Source organism: Sminthopsis crassicaudata, chromosome 5 (genome assembly GCF_048593235.1).
Source record: "Sminthopsis crassicaudata isolate SCR6 chromosome 5, ASM4859323v1, whole genome shotgun sequence".
In the NCBI taxonomy this organism is placed as follows: domain Eukaryota; kingdom Metazoa; phylum Chordata; class Mammalia; order Dasyuromorphia; family Dasyuridae; genus Sminthopsis; species Sminthopsis crassicaudata.
In genome coordinates this window covers 28,984,546-28,994,017 of record NC_133621.1, presented here as the reverse complement: position 1 = coordinate 28,994,017, position 9,472 = coordinate 28,984,546, and the positions used below count along the sequence as shown (strand labels likewise).

The following is a 9,472-nucleotide window of genomic DNA, read 5'->3' as shown; positions in this document are numbered from 1 at the left end:
TCCAACTCGCAGCAGTTCTGGGTTAAGAGAGAACAACACATATATATGGGAGTAAGAGGATAAAGAAAGGTAAAAGGATAAGGAGGATATAGAAGGGTGTATAGGTCAATGGGAATGGGATAAAGAAATAACAATATATATTTGGAAGGATGGAAAGGTCTTCTACTATAGACAGAGACAAGAGAACAAGGAGAAAGGGTGGGGGAAACATAAGCAGGGAGGGATCTTTGGAGGTAATTGATTAGTAGGAGGGCAAGGTAGTGGTTTGAAATAAGTAAGAGGAGTTAGGAGATATAAGAAATAAGATACACACACAAACATAATAATAAAGATCAAAAATAGAATTATGTTTTTTTAAAAAGCAGGGATAATAATCATTATCATAAAGTTAAAGCCAAAACCAAGAGAAAAATATGGAAACTACACTATATATCAGCCATATCAATCAATATAGTTTAGATTATTTAAAATAACTAGACAATATAAGATTGGAATATTACTGTGGTATAGAAAATGATGTTTGTGGATTTAGAAAAAATGTGGAAAGACTTGGACTTATGAGGGAATTTGTTATCCACCTTCAGAGAAACAGAGGATAACACAAGCATTGTTTGGACTTAAGTAGATGTATATAAATGTATATATGAATATATGTGTATATGTGTGTATATATGTATGCGCATCTATCTATAGCTATCAATATCTTTATCGGTATCTAGATCTAGATCTAGATCTATAGCTAGCTATCTGTGCTTAATTGTAGCATTCTTGAAGGTGGGAAAAGGAGAAGAATAAAGTAAAAAGTGCCCAGCAGAATATAAAAGAAATTCTATAAGGAAGCAAAGAAAAGCTGGACAGCTCTGAACACAGTGTGGAGCTTTTATTATAAAGACTTTCTTGAAATTTATTACTGTGTATTTTAAATCCTCTCATGTCCTACTATGCACATGGCAATGTTTTGATTTTTCTAATTTGTGTTTAAATTTTAAATAAATTTTAAAAAATAAAAATTAGTCCAAAGTAAAATTTGGGAATTCAGTAGTTTGCTGTTGCACTGACACCAAATCAAATTATAAGGTTTTTGTTGTTGTTATTTGTTAGTTTGTTTGTCTGTCTGCTTGTTTCAATTTGTTACCAATATCCAGTGATCACTGATCAAGTTTTGGAAATGCTCCAATAATAAGGGAGGGATCTGTTCTGTTTTCACCCTATTTGCTACTTGTATTAGATGTAGGATGGTGAGGCACATTTTGCTGTACCCAGGAAGATTACTGAGTAGTAATCTAAGACAAAATACTCATCCTCTCCCTACTGGTATTCCATTTCCTAGATATCATCTCAGAAATGCAATATACCTCTGATTCCACTAAACCTTTTCATCCTCTGGGACCCTTACAATGATTTGTCCATAAAAAATTTCCATCCTTGCCCCAAACCATTGCAGTAGTTGCATACTCTTTATAATTTCATGTTGCTGTTTCTGCTCCTGGGATAAAATACAGAATATTATCTTCTGTTACTTTGCAATGAAAAGCATATCTCTTTATATCTGGATTTTCATAGATTGTCAGGATCTCTATAATTCTTATTTCCAAAGCCTTTAGTGTGTCTTCAACTCCAAAACAGAAATTCCCAGTGTCTTGACTAATTTCATCAAAATATCATATTATTAGTTTCTTCTCTTGAATGAATTTCACATTGGAGAGAACTTCAGGGAATTCAACAAATGCCTGAATGAATCAATTTTCACCACCAAGAGAAATACCAACTAATTTTAAAACTTTCTCTTGCAATCACTGATCAAACCTGTTAAATTGACTTACTTCAGTTTTGACGACAGCTGATCCAGCTAAAATGAGACCAATCACATTCACTTTGTCACCAGAAATAAACAGTTACTGCTACCTTCCTTAGACACTCATGTCATTTTCCTGCTTGTAAATAGGCAAAATGAAAGACTGATTTCCCCAATGATGTTTTTTGGGGAGGGGATATACAGTGAATTTTTGCAAGAAACCTAATTTTTCCTTACAGAGTGCCAAAGAATGCAGTACTTCTATCTATCACAATAAAGCTAAACTTTCTATCATCATCAGACAGTAGGGTTATAAGACCCTCTATATGGAATTTGTTATCATACAGATATAATGATATATTGATTGGTTTGAAAGGTTCAAAGTCAATGTTAACTTTCTTTTCCTTCTTCTGTCACAATTGTTCCACAGTAAAAAACCAAGACCATTTGGTAGTCTATTGCTATAAAGTTTTACTTTTTGATCTAAGGATGTAATGACCCCCAGACTTGAAAGATGATCTGGGATTTTATACTGGATGCAAAAAAGAGATTTTATATTAGATTCAATTCAAAATTCATCAGCTGGCATTTTTGCCACTTGTGAAATCTGTTCTTTTGGTGGAATGATCACCAATATCCAATGATACTATTTCTGTGGGCTACTTTCAGGATCCTGATGAACTTCTTGATCTTCCAGATCTTGAGATTGTCAGCCATTTTCTTACTTCCTCCTTTCTGAGAGTCGAGTACCAGGAGACAATGTTCCTCAGCTGTGGGGTCTTTAATTTAAAACACAGCACCCTCTCTCTTGGCAACTCCATGTGCTGTTTTCTGGTAAAGAGAGTTTAAGTGAGTTGTCCCTGATTATCTAGCTACTGAGGATCTAAGTGTGATACTAAATTGTCTAATAGCATCAAAGATGTGGAATTGAAAGCAATGTTCAAACTTCTTCAACCTTGTTACTTAATGGAGTAAGAAGCTAAGCATCAGGGAACTTGACTACTCAATTTTTGTTGTTGTTCAGTCATTTTGTTACTCTTGACATTGTTTAACCAATTTTCAGTCAAATCTAACTCTTTGTGATCCTATTTGGGATTTTCTTGGCAAAGATACTAAAGTGATTTGTCATGTCCTTTTCCAGCTCATTTTAAAGATAAGGAAACTGAGGCCAACCAGGTTAAACAACTTGCCCAGAGTCACACAGGTAGTAAATATCTAAGGCCAGATTTGAATTCAGGAAGAGAAGCCCTCTTGACTCCAGGCCCAGCACTCTATGCACTGGGCCAAGGAGCTGCCCAGTCAAGTTATCAAACATTTATTTAGCATTTACTATACACTAATCACTCTACTAAGCACTGGAGATATAAAGAAAGACAAAATTAATGTCAGCCTCAAGGAGCTCTCTTTCTAGAAGTAGAATCAACATACAAACAACTGTGTATGTAGGAGATAGCATGGAGGTAGTCCCAGAGGGAAGGTACTACCATTGAGGAAAGGTAGGAAAGCTTTCTGACTACAGGTCTTATTTTATTATTTATTTCTTTATTATTAATTTATTAATTTATAATATTATATATTATATGTATTATATAGTATATATAGTATCATATATATACATATATATATATATATATATATATATGTATATAGTATTTATTATTAAAGCTGAGGCTTTTGGGAACCCAGGTAAGTTCAGTGACAAAGAGAGAATTCAAGACCTGAGATAAGGGATGGAGGAGAACAAGAGAAGCAGCCAATGAAAATACCTGGAGTCACAAGATAAAATCTCTTGTGTAAGGAAGAGAAAATAGGGTCTGTCAGTGGATCAGAGAGTAAATCAAAGAAAATAAAGTATGAAAAGCCTAAAAATGGAGAAAAAAGACAAGATCACAGAGGACTTTAAAGGGCAAAAAGGATTTTTAAGTTGGTCACTGAAGTGATAAGGCATTACTAGAATTTATAGCATTAAGAATAATATTGTCAAACCTGTGTTTTAGGAAGATGATATTGAAAATTTAGTGGAGTATTGATTGCAGAGGGTCAGGTACACATTGGAGTCAGGGAGAAAAAGAAACAAACTCTTGCAATCATTCAGTCATAAGGTGAAGAGGGCTGGTAGCAGGGTGGTGACAGTGTCAGAATAAAGAATAGGACTCATATGGGAAATGTTGTAAAGATAAAATCAACAGGAGTTGGTAATATCTTGGAGAAAGTTGCAAGGGAGGGGTAATGACTAGATCATGATGGTATCTTGTTTATAAGACTAGAGGGAAGATATTTTCTTCATAGGGACATTAAAAAGTGGGGAGGGTTTGAGAACAAAAGTAATGAGGTCAGTTTTGGAAATGATAAGTTAAAGATGTTTATGAGATATATAGCTTAAAATATCCATCAGGGACTTGGAAGTGAGATACTCTGGGTAAAAAAGAAAGTTTCTAGATGGATAAATAAATTTGAGAATCATCAATGCAGTGGGGAAAGTAAAAAGACAACAGATTTTAATCAGGTGAGGGAATGTCAGAAGTCATAAAAATATTGAATTTAGGTGATTCAAAGTCTGGGTGTAACTAAAGTGGAATGGAGAAATATGGCTTATGAAATGTATAAATTGTTTATTTGAGAGTTGAGGGGGGTTGATATATGTACGCTGAAGTCTCCTGTTTTGAGGACAGAATATGAAGTGGAAAAAAAAAAAAAGTATAAATCTGTTACAAAACTCACGAAAGAAATAAGGGTGTTGTCCTAGAGGTCAGTAGACAAGTTTCAGAATCTGGATTAGTTAATAGAAATAGATTGAATAAATTATAAAGGAGAGTAGAATACTAGTGATGGTTGGGAAAGGTGAACTTGGAGGTGGAAATGGGGAACAAGAAATATTCCAATTTATTTACCTCAGGCAGTGAGTCAAGGAGAATAAGTAAAAGTGGAACCAGTGCTGAAACAATGTGATTAGGAAAGCTTTGTATCTCCATGAGAGATAAGGAATGAAAAAAAAAAAAAGTAGGAAAGAAAAAAGATTTAAGATGAAAGCAAGGTTGTTATTTAGGAAACAAGAACTCAAGAGAAAACAGTGGAAGAAATAGGTCATTTTAGACGGGTGGATATTTGATTGAGAAGAATTGGAAAAAATGGAATAGGCATTGGGGTGCTCCAGGAGATTCAGAATCACTGAAATAGGAAGGTTACTATTTGGTCTAAATTTGTTAAGCATTTAAAAATTAGTTCACAAAAATTATCAATATCCCTATGGATTAGGTTTCAGGATGATGTCCCCTGTGTAAGACTCAATAGGACCAGGGTAGGTAATTTTGGCAGACAAATGAACAAAGGATTAGCACAAGGAGAGATCAAGGGAGGGATTAATCAGAAAACTAATCTAATATTCTGGTTGCCAGATAATTGGGGCATACATTAAGGACAGTTGCATCATCATTGGGGAGAAGAGATCACATCAGAGATACAGCAAAGGTGAATTTTTAAAAGATTTTGTAAGAAAGTGGATATAGTGAGGAGTTTTGGATGAAATAGGATGGAAATCTGGGTAACTGAGAAGTTGATGATGTCCTTGACAGTAATAGTGAAGCATGGGGGAAAGAAGAGTTTAGGAGGAAGGATTATGATTTCAGTTTTAGACAGATTGTATTTAAAATATCTTCAAGACAACTTGTTCAAGATGTAGAATAGATGGAAATATGACACAGAAGATCAGGAGAAAAGTTAGGACTGGATAAATAGGAAGAAAGGAGAGAAGAAAACAAGAATTTATGATCCAGGCCCTGAGATGAGAACTTAAAAAATATCTTATTTAATCCTCACAACTCTAGGAAATAGGGGAAGTTATTATATCTGTTATTATATCTTTTTTATAGATGAGGAAACTGAGGTAAACAAAAGTTAAGTGGCTCGTCCAGGGTCAATGAGCTAGCAAGAGTCTGAGTCAATATTTAAATTCAGGTTTTCCTGACTTTAGGTCTAGTGATTTAATCTATAAACCACTTAGTTTCCTCTTCATCTGGAGACCCTTTGTTAGATGTAATAAATAAATCATGGGAGATGATGAAATTTTTTTTTTTTTTAATTTTTTATTATATATATATATATATATATTTTATAATATTATCCCTTGTATTCATTTTTCCAATTTACCCCCCCTCCCTCTATTCCCTCCCCCCGACGACAGGCAATACCATACATTTTACATGTGTTACAATATAGTCTAGGTACAATACATGTGTGCGAATATCACTTTCTTGTTGCACAATAAACATTAGAATCCGAAGGTACATGCAACCTGGGCAGACAGATATTAGTGCTAACAATTTTCATTCCCCTCCCAGTGTTTCTTCTCTGGGTGCAGCTACCTCTGTCCATCATTGATCAACTGGAAGTGAGTTGGATCTTCTTTATGTTGAAGATTTCCACTTCCATCAGAATACATCCCCATACAGCATTGTTGTTGAAGTGTACAGTGATCTTCTGGTTCTGCTCATTTCACTCAGCATCAGTTGATTTAAGTCTCTCCAGGCCTCTCTATATTCCTCCTGCTGGTCATTTCTTACCGAGCAATAATATTCCATAACCTTCATATACCACAGTTTACCCAACCATTCTCCAACTGATGGACATCCATTCATCCTCCAGTTTCTAGCTACAACAAAAAGAGCTGCCACAAACATTTTGGCACATATATGTCTCTTTCCGCTCTTTAGTATTTCTTTGGGATATAATCCCAGTAGTAGCGCTGCTGGGTCAAAGGGTATGCACAGTTTGATAACTTTTTGGGCATAATTCCAGATTGCTCTCCAGAATGGCTGGATTCTTTCACAACTCCACCAGCAATGTATTAGTGTCCCAGTTTCCCCACATCACCTCCAACATTTGTCATTATTTGTTCCTGTCATCTTAGCCAATCTGACAGGTGTGTAGTGGTATCTCAGAGTGGTCTTAATTTGCATTTCTCTGATCAGTAGTGATTTGGAACACTCTTTCATGTGAGTGGATATAGTTTCAATTTCTTCCTCTGAGAATTGTCTGTTCATATCCTTTGACCATTTATCAATTGGAGAATGGTTCGGTTTCTTATAAATTTGGGTCAGTTCTCTATATATTTTGGAAATGAGACCTTTGTCAGAACCTTTGTTTTTAAAAATATTTTCCCAATTTGTTATTTCCCTTCTAATCTTGTTTGCATTAGTATTATTTGTACAGAAACTTTTTAGTTTGATGTAATCAAAATCTTCTATTTTGTGATCAATAATGATCTCTAGTTCTCCTCTGGTCATAAATTCCTTCCTCCTCCACAAGTCTGAGAGGTAGATTATCCTCTGTTCCTCTAATCTATTTATTATCTCCCTCTTTATGCCTAAATCATGGACCCATTTTGATCTTATCTTGGTATATGGTGTTAAGTGTGGATCCATATCTAATTTCTGCCATACTAATTTCCAGTTTTCCCAACAGTTTTTTCCGAATAATGAATTTTTATCCCTAATGTTGGAATCTTTGGGTTTGTCAAAGATTAGATTGCTATAGATGTACCCTTTTTTGTCCTTTGTATCTAATCTGTTCCACTGATCTACCGGTCTATTTTGTAGCCAATACCAAATGGTTTTGGTGACTGCTGCTATATAATATAGCTTTAGATCAGGTACACTTAGACCACCTTCCTCTGAGTTTTTTTTCATTAGTTCCCTTGCAATTCTTGACCTTTTATTCTTCCATATGAATTTTGTTGTTATTTTTTCTAGGTCATTAAAATAGTTTCTTGGGAGTCTGATTGGTATAGCACTAAATAAATAGATTAGTTTGGGGAGTATTGTCATCTTTATTATATTCGCTCGGCCTATCCAAGAGCACTGAATGTCTTTCCAATTATTTAAATCTGATTTTATTTTTGTGGCAAGTGTTTTGTAATTTTTCTCATATAATTCCTGACTTTTCTTTGGTAGATGGATTCCCAAATATTTTATACTCTCAACATTTGTTTGGAATGGAATTTCTCTTTGTATCTCTTGCTGTTGCATTTTGTTAGTGATATATAAAAATGCCGAGGATTTATGTGGATTTATTTTGTATCCTGCCACTTTGCTGAAATTTTGAATTATTTCTAGTAGCTTTTTAGCAGAGTCTTTGGGGTTCTCTAAGTATACCATCATGTCATCTGCAAAAAGTGATAGCTTGATTTCCTCATTTCCTACTCTAATTCCTTGAATCTCTTTCTCGGCTCTTATTGCCGAGGCTAGCGTTTCTAGTACTATATTGAATAGTAATGGTGATAGTGGGCAACCTTGTTTCACTCCTGATCTTACTGGGAAAGGTTGCAGTTTATTTCTATTGCATATTATGCTTACTGACGGTCTTAAATATATACTCCTGATTATTCTAAGGAATAATCCATTTATTCCTATACTCTCAAGAGTTTTTAGTAGGAATGGATGTTGGATTTTGTCAAATGCTTTTTCTGCATCTATTGAGATGATCATATGGTTCTTATTAATTTGATTATTAATATGGTCAATTATATTAATAGTTTTCCTAATATTAAACCAGCCCTGCATTCCTGGAATAAATCCTACTTGATCATAGTGTATTATCTTGGAGATGATTTTCTGAAGTCTTTTTGCTAATATCTTATTTAAGATTTTAGCATCAATATTCATTAAGGAGATTGGTCTATAATTTTCTTTCTCAGTTTTCGATCTACCAGGTTTAGGTATCAGTACCATGTCTGTGTCATAAAAGGAGTTTGGTAGGACTCCTTCATCCCCTATTTTTTCAAATAATTTATATAACATTGGGGCTAATTGTTCTTTAAATGTTTGGTAGAATTCACATGTGAATCCATCTGGCCCTGGGGATTTTTTCCTGGGGAGTTGATTAATAGCTTGTTCTATTTCTTTTTCTGAAATGGGACTATTTAAGCAATTTATCTCCTCCTCTGTTAATCTAGGGAGCCTATATTTTTGGAGAAAGTCATCCATTTCACTTAAGTTATCAAATTTATTGGCATAAAGTTGGGCAAAGTAACTCCTTATTATTTCTCTAATTTCCTCTTCATTGGTGGAAAGATCCCCCTTTTCATTTGTAAGACTATCAATTTGATTTTCCTCTTTCTTTTTTTTGATCAAATTTACCAAAGGTTTATCTATTTTATTGGCTTTTTCATAAAACCAACTCTTGGTTTTATTTATTAATTCAATAGTTTTTTTTTACTTTCAATTTTATTGATTTCTCCTTTTAATTTTTGTATTTCGAGTTTAATTTTTGGTTGGGGGTTTATAATTTGGTCTTTTTCTAGCCTTTTAAGTTGTAAGCCCAATTCGTTAATCTTCTCTTTCTCAATTTTCTTCAAATAAGCCTCTAAAGATATAAAATTTCCCCTTATTACTGCTTTAGCTGCATCCCAAAGATTTTGATATGATGTCTCATCATTATCATTATCTTGGGTGAAATTGTTAATTGTTTCTATAATTTGCTCTTTCACCCAGTCATTCTTTAAGATGAGATTATTCAGTTTCCAATTACTTTTTGGTCTATTTACCCCTAACTTTTTACTGAATGTAGCTTTTATTGCATTGTGATCTGAGAAGAAGGCATTTATTATTTCTGCCTTCCTACATTTAATTTTGAGATCTTTATGTCCTAATATATGGTCAATTTTTGTATAGGATCCATGAA

At 34.0% G+C, this 9,472-nt stretch overlaps 1 pseudogene; it reads right to left on the bottom strand.

Annotated features, from left to right (window-relative positions):
• Nucleotides 1-1,430: 1,430 nt before the first annotated feature.
• On the bottom strand, nt 1,431-2,512 carry LOC141543800 (eukaryotic peptide chain release factor subunit 1 pseudogene; annotated as a pseudogene).
• Between the last annotated feature and the right edge of the window lie 6,960 nt (nt 2,513-9,472).